This window comes from Merops nubicus, unplaced genomic scaffold, assembly GCF_000691845.1.
Source record: "Merops nubicus isolate BGI_N331 unplaced genomic scaffold, ASM69184v1 scaffold24939, whole genome shotgun sequence".
Lineage (NCBI taxonomy): Eukaryota > Metazoa > Chordata > Aves > Coraciiformes > Meropidae > Merops > Merops nubicus.
This window is the reverse complement of record NW_008633423.1, coordinates 7,296-17,429: the sequence shown is the minus strand read 5'-3', so window position 1 is coordinate 17,429 and position 10,134 is coordinate 7,296.

The window sequence follows — 10,134 nt, the reverse complement described above, 5'->3', positions numbered from 1 at the left end:
ACTCCCACCAAAGCAGCAGTCACTCCTGGTGCAACTAGTGCACCCAAAGCATGCACAGAGAATCATAGAATACCAGGTTGGAAGTGACCTCAAAGACCATCTGGTCCAACTTTTCTTGGCAAAAGTACATTCTAGATAAGCTGGCCCAGCACCCTGTCCAGCCTGTTCATGGCTTGCAGCTCTTTCCAGCCGTACAGATTCTGTGACATGCCCTTGCAACAAGAAAAGCATCAAGAGGATCTGGGCATGAAGATGACAAGTCTACTGAGGAGCCTCTAAGTTCTGCCACCGTGCAATTCCATCAGGCTGAAAGTCATCCCACTGCAATGGCACTGCTGCTGTGAACATGCCAGAGCAGGACAGAGAGAAGGGGCCCAGCCCCAAGGAGAGGACAGACACGCAGGATTGGGGGTGACGAGAAGGGGGCTGAGAAGGGGTGAGGAGCAAGAGGGGAGCACTCAGCCCCTGCTGGGGAGGGCTGGCCCTGCTACAGGCTCTGAGAGAAAGAACCAGGCTGCTGTTCCCAGCCTGCACCTGCAGAACATCATAAAGCCCATCACCTTCCTCAGTTTATTTTTTCCAGGCCGTTCTCAGGAGCTGAGCAGCAGCCTGGCACCCCGCTGCGGCGCTTTGCAGGAGAGTCACCCACCACTTGCAGAGCACCCTGCTCCTTCCACCCTCCCTGGGCGAGCCCCCTGCGCCCACCCGCTGGACGCCGCTGCCCAGAGCGCTGCAGGGCCCCGGTTCCTGAGCTCCTGAGTGCTCCTCCCCTGCCTCTCCGCACCTCCCAGAGCCTCCCCAGGGCTGCGCCGAGCCGGAATGACTGCAATGGCCTTGCACGCATTGCCTCTGCTGTGCAGGTAAGTAATTTATTGATCCGTAAAGCACTCTGAGACGCTCTGCAAGGGATTATGTCATGCCAGTGCCGTGCAATAAAATAAAAAATGATGGATTTTTTGTGAACATGAGGGTGATTTAGGGTTTGTAGTTGGAAGTGTAGTTAAAGTACATTTTAAGTGGAAATCAAGGTGGATAATGAATTATTCTCTGTTTTGAAGGGCTTCTGGGAGTTGATTTTTTTGCTGGTCTGGGCACAGCGGCTAATCTGCTAATCGTGCACTGGAGGACAAGTATGGATCAGATGCAACCAGAACAGTGGGGGCTCTGAGGCAGGGCAGGGAAGAGCATGAAATGACACTGAAAGAAGTATTAATATGCTTCAGTGTCGTTAAGCCCAGCATAAGAGGATGGCACAAGCCTCCCGAGACCACTCGCCCGCCTGGAGCTGGGAGATGCTCTGCCAATAGCCAGGCAGTCCACCGAGGAGACGCCATTAATTACACCAATTGCCCTGCTGTGTTCATGGTGAGGCTGCGACCAGGACACCCATGTGTGCTTTAAAAAGACCCTACTTATGGTCTGGACAACAAAAATAGGCCAAGGAGGTATTACTGCTGCTCTTTGAGAGGATGTGCAGTGAATTGCCCACCATCACAGAATTGCTCATGTTGAAAGGACCTTCAGGATCATCGGATCCACCCATTAAGTCCATCACCTGGGAAGAAGCAATAGCTTGCAGCTCAAAGTCCAGACAAACCTAGAGCAGCATCTATCATATTCAGCATGACGCTCACTAAATCGCAGGGGAACCTTTCTGATAGTTTGAAATACTGAATCCACATCGACCCAATTCAGCTTGCTCTGCAGAGCTCACCAAGACTCCAGCAAAGTTGGACTTTGCACCGCAGCTGCGGTACCGCACACACGGATCTGCACCCACCCAGGCAAAACTCTGTAATCGAACCAACAGACCACATTCTAAAACATAATTAAAACAAATTAAACTTGGATTTCCCGAAACACGAGCATTACATCCTCCCCCTCAGCAATACAGAAGGGGATTTCAATTTTGCCCAGACCAGGCAGAGGAGGAGAGATGATTGCACTGCAGCTTGGCTAAGTAAGGGGAGACTTGGCAACTCTCTCAAGCAACTCACACATCCAAGAAAAATCCCACTGTGCCCTGGTGAGCTCGGGACACGTTCAGGGAGAGGCAATTTACTGCAGCCCACCTGGGACGAGGTTGCTGGGAAGTAAACCAGAGCGACGTCACCGAAGTCGTTAGCTAACCCCTCAATTAAACGTGCAGTGCTAGGATTTAACACGACAGTTATTGTATGCTAATTAAACGTTTGAATAATTAACCACATGAACTATGTAAAATGCCTTTCTGGAGACTGAGCAGATATTTCGTAAGGCTTTTACCGCACTAGGGAGGGAAACCTTGAAACACAAGTGATCGCAAGTATATATTTAACATTATTTAATGGTCACCGGTGCTCCGGATCCCTCTGCACTAAAACACCTTCACTGTCTGTTGGCATTGCTGTGGCAACGGGGCAGAGGAGAAATTTCTTATGCTCAACGCGGGACACAGATGGAGCTGTGCCCCTATGGGAATGAATAAATAAATAAAGCTAAATAAATGCAAGCTTCCCAGGCGGGAACCCTCTCCTTGCGGGCAGTCCTTTTGTGTTCGGCATCTCTCTTGCTCAGGAGTGATTAAACATGGCAGTGTTGGCCAAGCTGCTCCAGTGACACGGCGCAGATTTCCCCAGAGGCAGGCTGGTGTTTTATTGATCTGACGACTTCTGTTTTTCCCCTATCCTTGCCACGCTGACGGGGAAGGTCTCTGGGCTGCTCCCGGCCGCCGCAGGTGCCCGGGTTGTGCCCCCGGTTTGCCCGGACTTGGCACCCGCTCGCACACGTGGAGTCCCCGGGACAGAAAGCAGCTTGCTTAAATATTTAACCAAGCCATATGGCACGTTACACGTTCGAGGGTGTTCAGTCAGGTGATATATGTCTTTACGGATCCAAGCATATGCGCTTGCCTACACAGATACATTCCCTGGCGCACAGACACCCTCCTGCTGCTGGCACAGACTATCTCCCTGCTACCCTGTCACCTCCAAACACCCAGCCCAGAGCCAGTCCAGATGCAGAAGCTCACACACCCCACGCACACACCCCTCGGCCCTGCCATTTCCCATCATCGTTACTGCCCCATCCATCTTCCTCATGTGTGATGACCATGTTGTCCTTCTGCTGACCTGTGCTTCCCCCTCCCCAGTGCTGCGTCCTGGCCATTGTCTCCTGATGCACCCCTCGGCACAGCCAGGCTTCCCCGGCACCCCAAATTTCAGCCACGCATCAAGCAAGAGTCCCTAGAGTATTAGGGGAGTGTGAATGTGGAGCAATCTCTCTATGAGTGATGGGGAAGGAGACCTCAGATACGCCTCATCAAGCTGGGTGCCTTCAAGGAGTAATTGCATTATTTTGCCTTAAGCACTCCGTTTCTACACAGTTTTGGGAGCCAAACAAGGAGCACAGAGATACATACGAGACCTTTCCAGACCTGCAAATCTCTTCTCGGGCAGAGCAGGTGCTTGCCCCAGCAGCAGCCTGTGAGCCAGCGGGCTCTCCCGGTAAGCCTGGCAGCGCCTTGCTTCCCCTGCACATAAAACATGCAAACCTCCATCTTCCAGCATGAACAACATCTGCTCCAGATCAAAGGAAACAACAAAGAACAACCATAAAAGTGTCTCAAAGAAAGAAAAAGAGGGAGATTCAGGCTCGCGTTCTGCAGGCGATCTGTGATGTGCACTGGCAGCTTCCTGAACATCAGGCTGCTGCTGCTCCTGCTTTTAATAACAGCCTCTTGCTGCTGTCACCCACAGACTTCCCCGTGTTTTACAGAGTGCTGCTCCCATGGGTACTGCCTCTGGGACTCAGTGAGAGGGAGCCCTGCACGCCCCAGCCCTGCCCGTGGTGATGCTGAGTTGGACCGAGCCCAAGCTCCCCAGACCAGAATAAGGGGTCCATCAAAACCACCCAGGACTGGCCACAAGGCAGGGACCCCAACGTTGGGCTCTCTGTCCAGCCTCTCCAGGCTGTAACCAGAGCAGTTTCTTCTCCTCTGGCAGCAGCTGCCGGGCCAGGATAAGGTACTGTGCTCTGGCTGCCACGGTGCCAGGCACCTCCACTGTGCCTTCTCCCTCTTTGTGTTCCAAACCTTTCTGCCTTTTGAAGGAGAGCACATTGAAAGATCTGCATCTGCAATTACAGGTGTATTATAATGGGCTTCTAAATCAGTTTGTGCTGCTCTAATGCAACCATAATTAAGAGAGGGCTTCATCCTTCCATGGTTATCAGCGCAGCTCAGGAGCCTTATTGAAGGAGTCCATGGGTGCAAAGAAGGGCAGAGAGGGCCTTGGAACCTGCTTTCAGCTCCACTGCTCGGTCACGTAGGCTTCTGTACAAACCCCTTACACCTACAGCTGCTGATTCTGCCCCCCAGCTTTGCACTGTCACCCCTTTCCCCTCCAGCATGCCAGGTTCAGGACCAACTTCCCCTCTGCACAAACCTGCAGCAGCCAAAGATGCAAAGAAAGCAGCCTGGAAACGAAGAGGACATCCATAACGACCTCAATAAGCAATTAATAACTAACTAATGACAATTGCTTGTTTTAAAGCAAGGCGTAATGAGATGTGTCATACGGCACCGAGATGTCTCTAAATGATTTCCCAGGCAGGTAGCAGCTCCTGTTGCAGCAAAGCTCTCCCGAGCTTGGAGGACACAAGATTTTTTTCCACCCGTCTCTGCAGCAGGTAATACGGCACAGCATCATCATAACTCAGAGGAGGAGGGGGGAAACAAGACGTTTCCAATCATTCATTAGTAAAGTATTTGTGAACGCGGGTATAATTCACCACATAAGCAGCAGGGTTTCTGCAGATAAACTTTATAGCTAAGTGCCAAAAGGGAGCCCAATCTGATTCCACTTACGACGGCATAAATCAGCAACGCTCCTACTGCAGTCAGCAAGGGACACGCCAGAGTAAACGTGGCATGAGAGGAGAGGCAGGTCCCCAGCACAAGGACTTCTTCCTGACTTTTGGATGGGTCCAGGTCACCACCTTGGATCCAGGCTGCTGCTACCCAAAGGAACCATGGTACGACATTTGGTCCCTCTGAAGGGATCTACATCTTTTTTTCCTACCCCAGAAAGGGAGAAACACCTGGCAACAAGTCCCATGCCTTTGGGGAATCAAGCAGCAGTTTGCTTAGCATGGCTATTGATATACAGCTTTAGAGAGCAGAGAGGATCCATCATCCAGGTTTGGGAGACCCACATTCTGCTTTCACCTTATGATGCCCAAAGGAAGTAGTGATGCTGCTCTGGACACTGTTGCCTTCTCTAAAAGCAGATGCTGTTCTCATTTATAGACTACTTCATACTCCTCTTTAAAAAACAAATAAAATTAAAAAATGCAACACCCAAAAACCCAAAGAACCCCACAAAGATGTAAGAATAAAGTTTTTTGCATTGCTAACCATGAACAAAAGCAGATGAACAAGGACTGTTTGACATTTCAGCTCCCTGTCTAGACAGATCTCATTTTCAGCTCCACACATGCCACAAAGAGCAAGGATCTAGTTTCCAGTTTTTGCACCTCAAGCCACCTGGGATTCCCCCTGCAAGTCAAGCAACGCCTCACGAAAGGCAGAAAATTGAAGGATCTCAAAACCTGGAGACACCTGCATCACCTTTCCAGCATTATTGACACCTCTCCTCAAGGCACGTCAGTCTCTCACAACCACCTCCACGGTGACCATCAAACCAACAGCAGCTCTGTCTCACCCTGCTCGGGGTCCCCAGCTCTGCCCCTCTCATCCCCCCCAGCTCTGGTGGAGGCTCCATCAGACCCCCCTGCTGAAGTCCCTGCGTGGGGATGTGCCGCAGCATGTCAAGAGTGCCCGAGAAAGTTTCAACATGACTTCTTGTTAATACGAAGCTTGTCAAACCCATCACCTAGAAATGCTGAATGTCTTTATTAGATTCCTTTATCTCCCCTCGAGATCGGAGGGACACGACGAGATGATTCTCAGCGGAGATGTCATCATCCAGAAACTAATTAAAGGCTGTGCGGGAAGTCGGGCCACGCACACTCTGGAGAACAAAACGCATTAGCAACCCGAGTTGAGAAAAATATTACAAGTGAACTTCAGACCAGAAAGGGCAAGCCAGGGATTTGACGACAGCTCTCTTCTCCCTGCTCTTCCTCCTGCTCATCCCCACACTCCCTTGTCCTCAATAGCTGTCCCCCAGCAGAAGCAAGTTGCCCAGCATCTCGGGGCACCTCTGCACTGCCATCTCCTAAAGGGATTCGAGACAACATTGGATCTTTTCCTCCACCGAGTCACAGCCTGTGAAAAAATGATGATTTCTGGATTTTTTTTAATGTTTTGTTTTTTTTAATGAAGCCTCCTTGTTGTGGGTCAATAAGCTGCAAACTTCTCCCCATTCCACCAGAAATGTCCTGGACAAAACACTTGGACTCTTTGGGTCTCACGTCTCTTTATCAACACAATGACAAGTATTTCTCTTCCTTGCAGTCTTATTAAAATGACAGTGGCATGTAAGATAGTAAGACAGTAGAGCCTGTGGCTCCAAGAACTGCAGGCAGGGGCATTTCTGCATGGGGACAGTGCTACCAGTCACATCCTATCCATAGCTAGGGCTCACGTAAGCCCAAGATGCACTGATCTAGTTCAGGGCATGTGAGTGCATGTTCCCTCAAGCAGCGGCTCCCCATCAACCTGGAGTCTCCTGTACCAACAAGCAGCAAGTTTACAAGACCACAGAATCATAGAATTGTCTTTTTGGTTGGAAGAGACCTTTGAGATCATCAAGTCCAACCATTAACCCAGCACTGCCAGGTCACCACTCCAGGGATGGGGACTCCACCACTGCCCTGGGCAGCCTGGGACAGGCCTTGACAACCCTGTTGGGGAAGAAGTTTTTCCGAATGTCCAACCTAAGGCTCCCCTGGCACAAGTTGAGGCTGTTTCCTCTTGTCTTTTCAGTTGTTCCTTGGGAAAAGAGCCCAATCCCCACCTGGCTCCAGCCTCCTTTCAGGGAGCTGTCAAGAGCCAGAAGGTCTCCCCTGAGCCTTCTTTTCTCCAGGCTGAGCAAACCCAGTTCCTTCAGCCACTCCTCACTAGACCTGTGCTCTAGACCCCTACTTATTGCGCATCTGGTCCATCATCATGCTTTTGTCTTGCAAAACTCAGCACAAAACCTCAGCTTCTCTCTCCTAGACCAGCCAGAGGGCAAGGGGCCATGCCCTACATCTGCCTTAGACAGGTCCTGCTCCTGGAGAAGGGGAGGGGGGTGTCTCCCCATGCCCCCCAGCTCTCTGTCCACGAGGAGCAGGCATCACGCCAGAGGCTGAGCACGCTGAACCGGCCCTGCACCACTTCACTCATCAAAAAGGACCTGGCAGGAACAAAGGAGCTCCACATCCTTTCCGAAGATAAATCAGATGCTCTAATGCAGCCTGCATCTCCAATGAATATAGGGCAGGTGTCTCTGAAGTGAAGTATTAGTTAAAATGATGCTCTTTAAATTACATTTCAGCTATTTCAGGCAGACAGGTTGTGTGTGGGTTGAGTTGGGTTTTTTTATGATCTATCTAGAGGCTTAAAAAGACACAGAGAGAAATAAATCTCCCTTCCATTAAAAACACACTACGCTCTTGCATATTTGTTCTTATCTCCGCGCTCTCGCGCTCGTGCCGCCTCTCCCCGGACTGGAGCACAAAGTAAGTGGTGATGATGACACCTCCAGGCTGACACTAATCCAGCTGGAGGAGCCTGTGCCTGGGGAAGCTGCCCGTTTGGGGTTTGTTTTCTCCCACTTCAAAACCCATCGAGGTTTGTGGCGGTACCGTGGAAGCGAGTGAAAGTTCTGAGTTTTGATTAAATCGCCGGTGAAGTTTATTTGTGTCTTCTGGGTTTATCTGTGTCTGTTCTGACTCTATTTACCTAACGCTTTACATCCCTCCTCCCTTCTGACAGCTTTGACAGCCTCAGACCCCTCTGCGATAGGAGCTGTATCAAGAAGACACGAAAATACAGCCTTTGCCCCATGGGCACGTGAAAAGGAGACAGCAGGTGAACACAGGCTCCATCCTCAGCCTTCCAGGGCATCCTCGCTTGCCAGCTACCTTTAGGCACCACGCCAGCATCGAGCTTAGGGAAGGGACACGATGCAGAGTGAGAGGTGGATGTGCAGAGCGTTGCCCTCTGTGCAGGCAGCAGGGCTGGATGCAAACAGTCTCTAACACCACAGGTGCCATCCTCGCTTGTCCCCACGCAGCCCCTTCCTCCTAAGCCCTCAGCACACCGAGCTCCAGCCCTTGCAGATGACTCTTCATGCTCCAGCCAGAGCCTTTACTTCTGCCTGGGCTTCCTCCTGCATTCGCCTTTGAATCCAGTGAAAACTGAACTGATTGGGCAGGGAGCACAGTCCTATTATTCTCTGATTACTTCTCTGCTACTTCTGACCAGACCCTTTGTTCTTCTGCTTACAAAACGGAAGGTCGGCAGGGCCCAGCAGTTCAAAATGAACCTCAGGTGAGGTGATTTGTGTCTCCAGATACTGCTGCTCCTCCTAGCCCTGTGGGAACACATCTCTGTGCACAAGACTTGTGATCCCATCCACTGCTCCAGCAGAGGCACACCCACCTTCCCAAAGCTGCCCTGGTCCACTCCTTCCTTCCCTCAGTCATTATTTTACCAAGCTTTGCTCTTACAGGCTCTCCTCCTTGGGCTCCAAGAGCCCTCCATCCATCCTCACTCCTCCCACAGAGTATTTGTGGTCCAAGGCATCTTGTTAGCATCCCCTCTGACCTGGGATCCACCCAAGGCTTGGCCAAAGCTGCCACAAACAAGCAGGAGAGCAAATGCCAATGAGCTAGAGTCCCTGTGATGATGAACACCATCCTTCCCATGCCTTAAAATGTCCTAGGACTGAAACATTTAGCTCTCAGAAATTTCATTCAGGGTAGCAGTAAGGTTGGTCTCTGCTGCCTTCATTCCCCTCCCCAGCTAACATGCCCTGAGCACAACCCTCTCCCAGAGGTGCCCAGCTTCTAACTGTGCACATCGCTGTCTCTGCTTTATCAGGTCTGACAGTGGTGTGGGCATTAATAACCCTCTCATCAAAATACCTTGATGAGGTCAAGGAGCATTATTATCCCTGCTTTAGAGATGGAGAAATGAGTCCCAAAAAGCAAATGGACCAAAAGTGGCTGCTTGGATCAATGCTCCATCAGCACCTTGCTTTTCAGGCTCTGCAGTGCTTGGGAGGCCATGGAAAAGGCACTGGGAGAGTGAAGACAGCTGCCAGGCCAGGTATTTCCAACAGGGCACAAGAGATGAGAGCACTGCTGCTAAAAATTAGTTGTCAGGTTGTAGAGAGCACAGTAGAATATCCATGCACACAGAGGGACAATTAAAATTTCATGACCAAATTGCAACCCAAACAGGCTGTTTGCCAGAGTTAAAGGGAAAGGAGGAAGCAGTGCCACGGCGAGGGAGGGACATCGGTGTGCCCGGAGCACGCGGGGGCTGTTCTCCTTCTCCATTAGCACTGCTCCTCCAGCTTCCATTCCTCCTAAACGAAGCCATCAAGCCTTCTTCCTGGCTACCCTCACGCCTCTGAGAACACCAGAAAAGCCATGGGGAGTTATCTTCCCCCAGAGCATCCTTTAATTCCCCTATTTGTCTTTCTAATGCCCAGTCTCAGCAACAGCACCGACTATTCCCCATGTGCTCCTGCTTTTCACAGAAGGACTGGTTTTACTTCTTCCTTGCTATGCCTCCTTCTCCTCCCATTTAATCATGTTGCACGCTCTTTATCCACAGTTTCCTTTCCTTTCTTTCCTTTTCATTTTTAAAACCTGTGGTTCTCCAATTCAAAATCATTACTGTTTTTAACTTGGCTCGAGCCTCTTTAATTAAGTTACTTTCCATTATTTTTTATCTAGTCCATTTGTCTACATCCCCCGCACCCTCCCTCATTCTTCCCTTTCCTCCCCAAGGCAGGCTGGGTATGAAATCTTACATTTCCATTTGGCTAACAATCACTTTGAATTTTTAAATGCTATTAAATTGGATCACACTGGTCACTGGACTGGAGTTGTCGAGCTGTGATATTTACTCGCGCCAGTCAAAGGGAAATGAAATTGCGGCGGCGCGGGGGGGAGGCGAGGGGGGGGCACAGATTT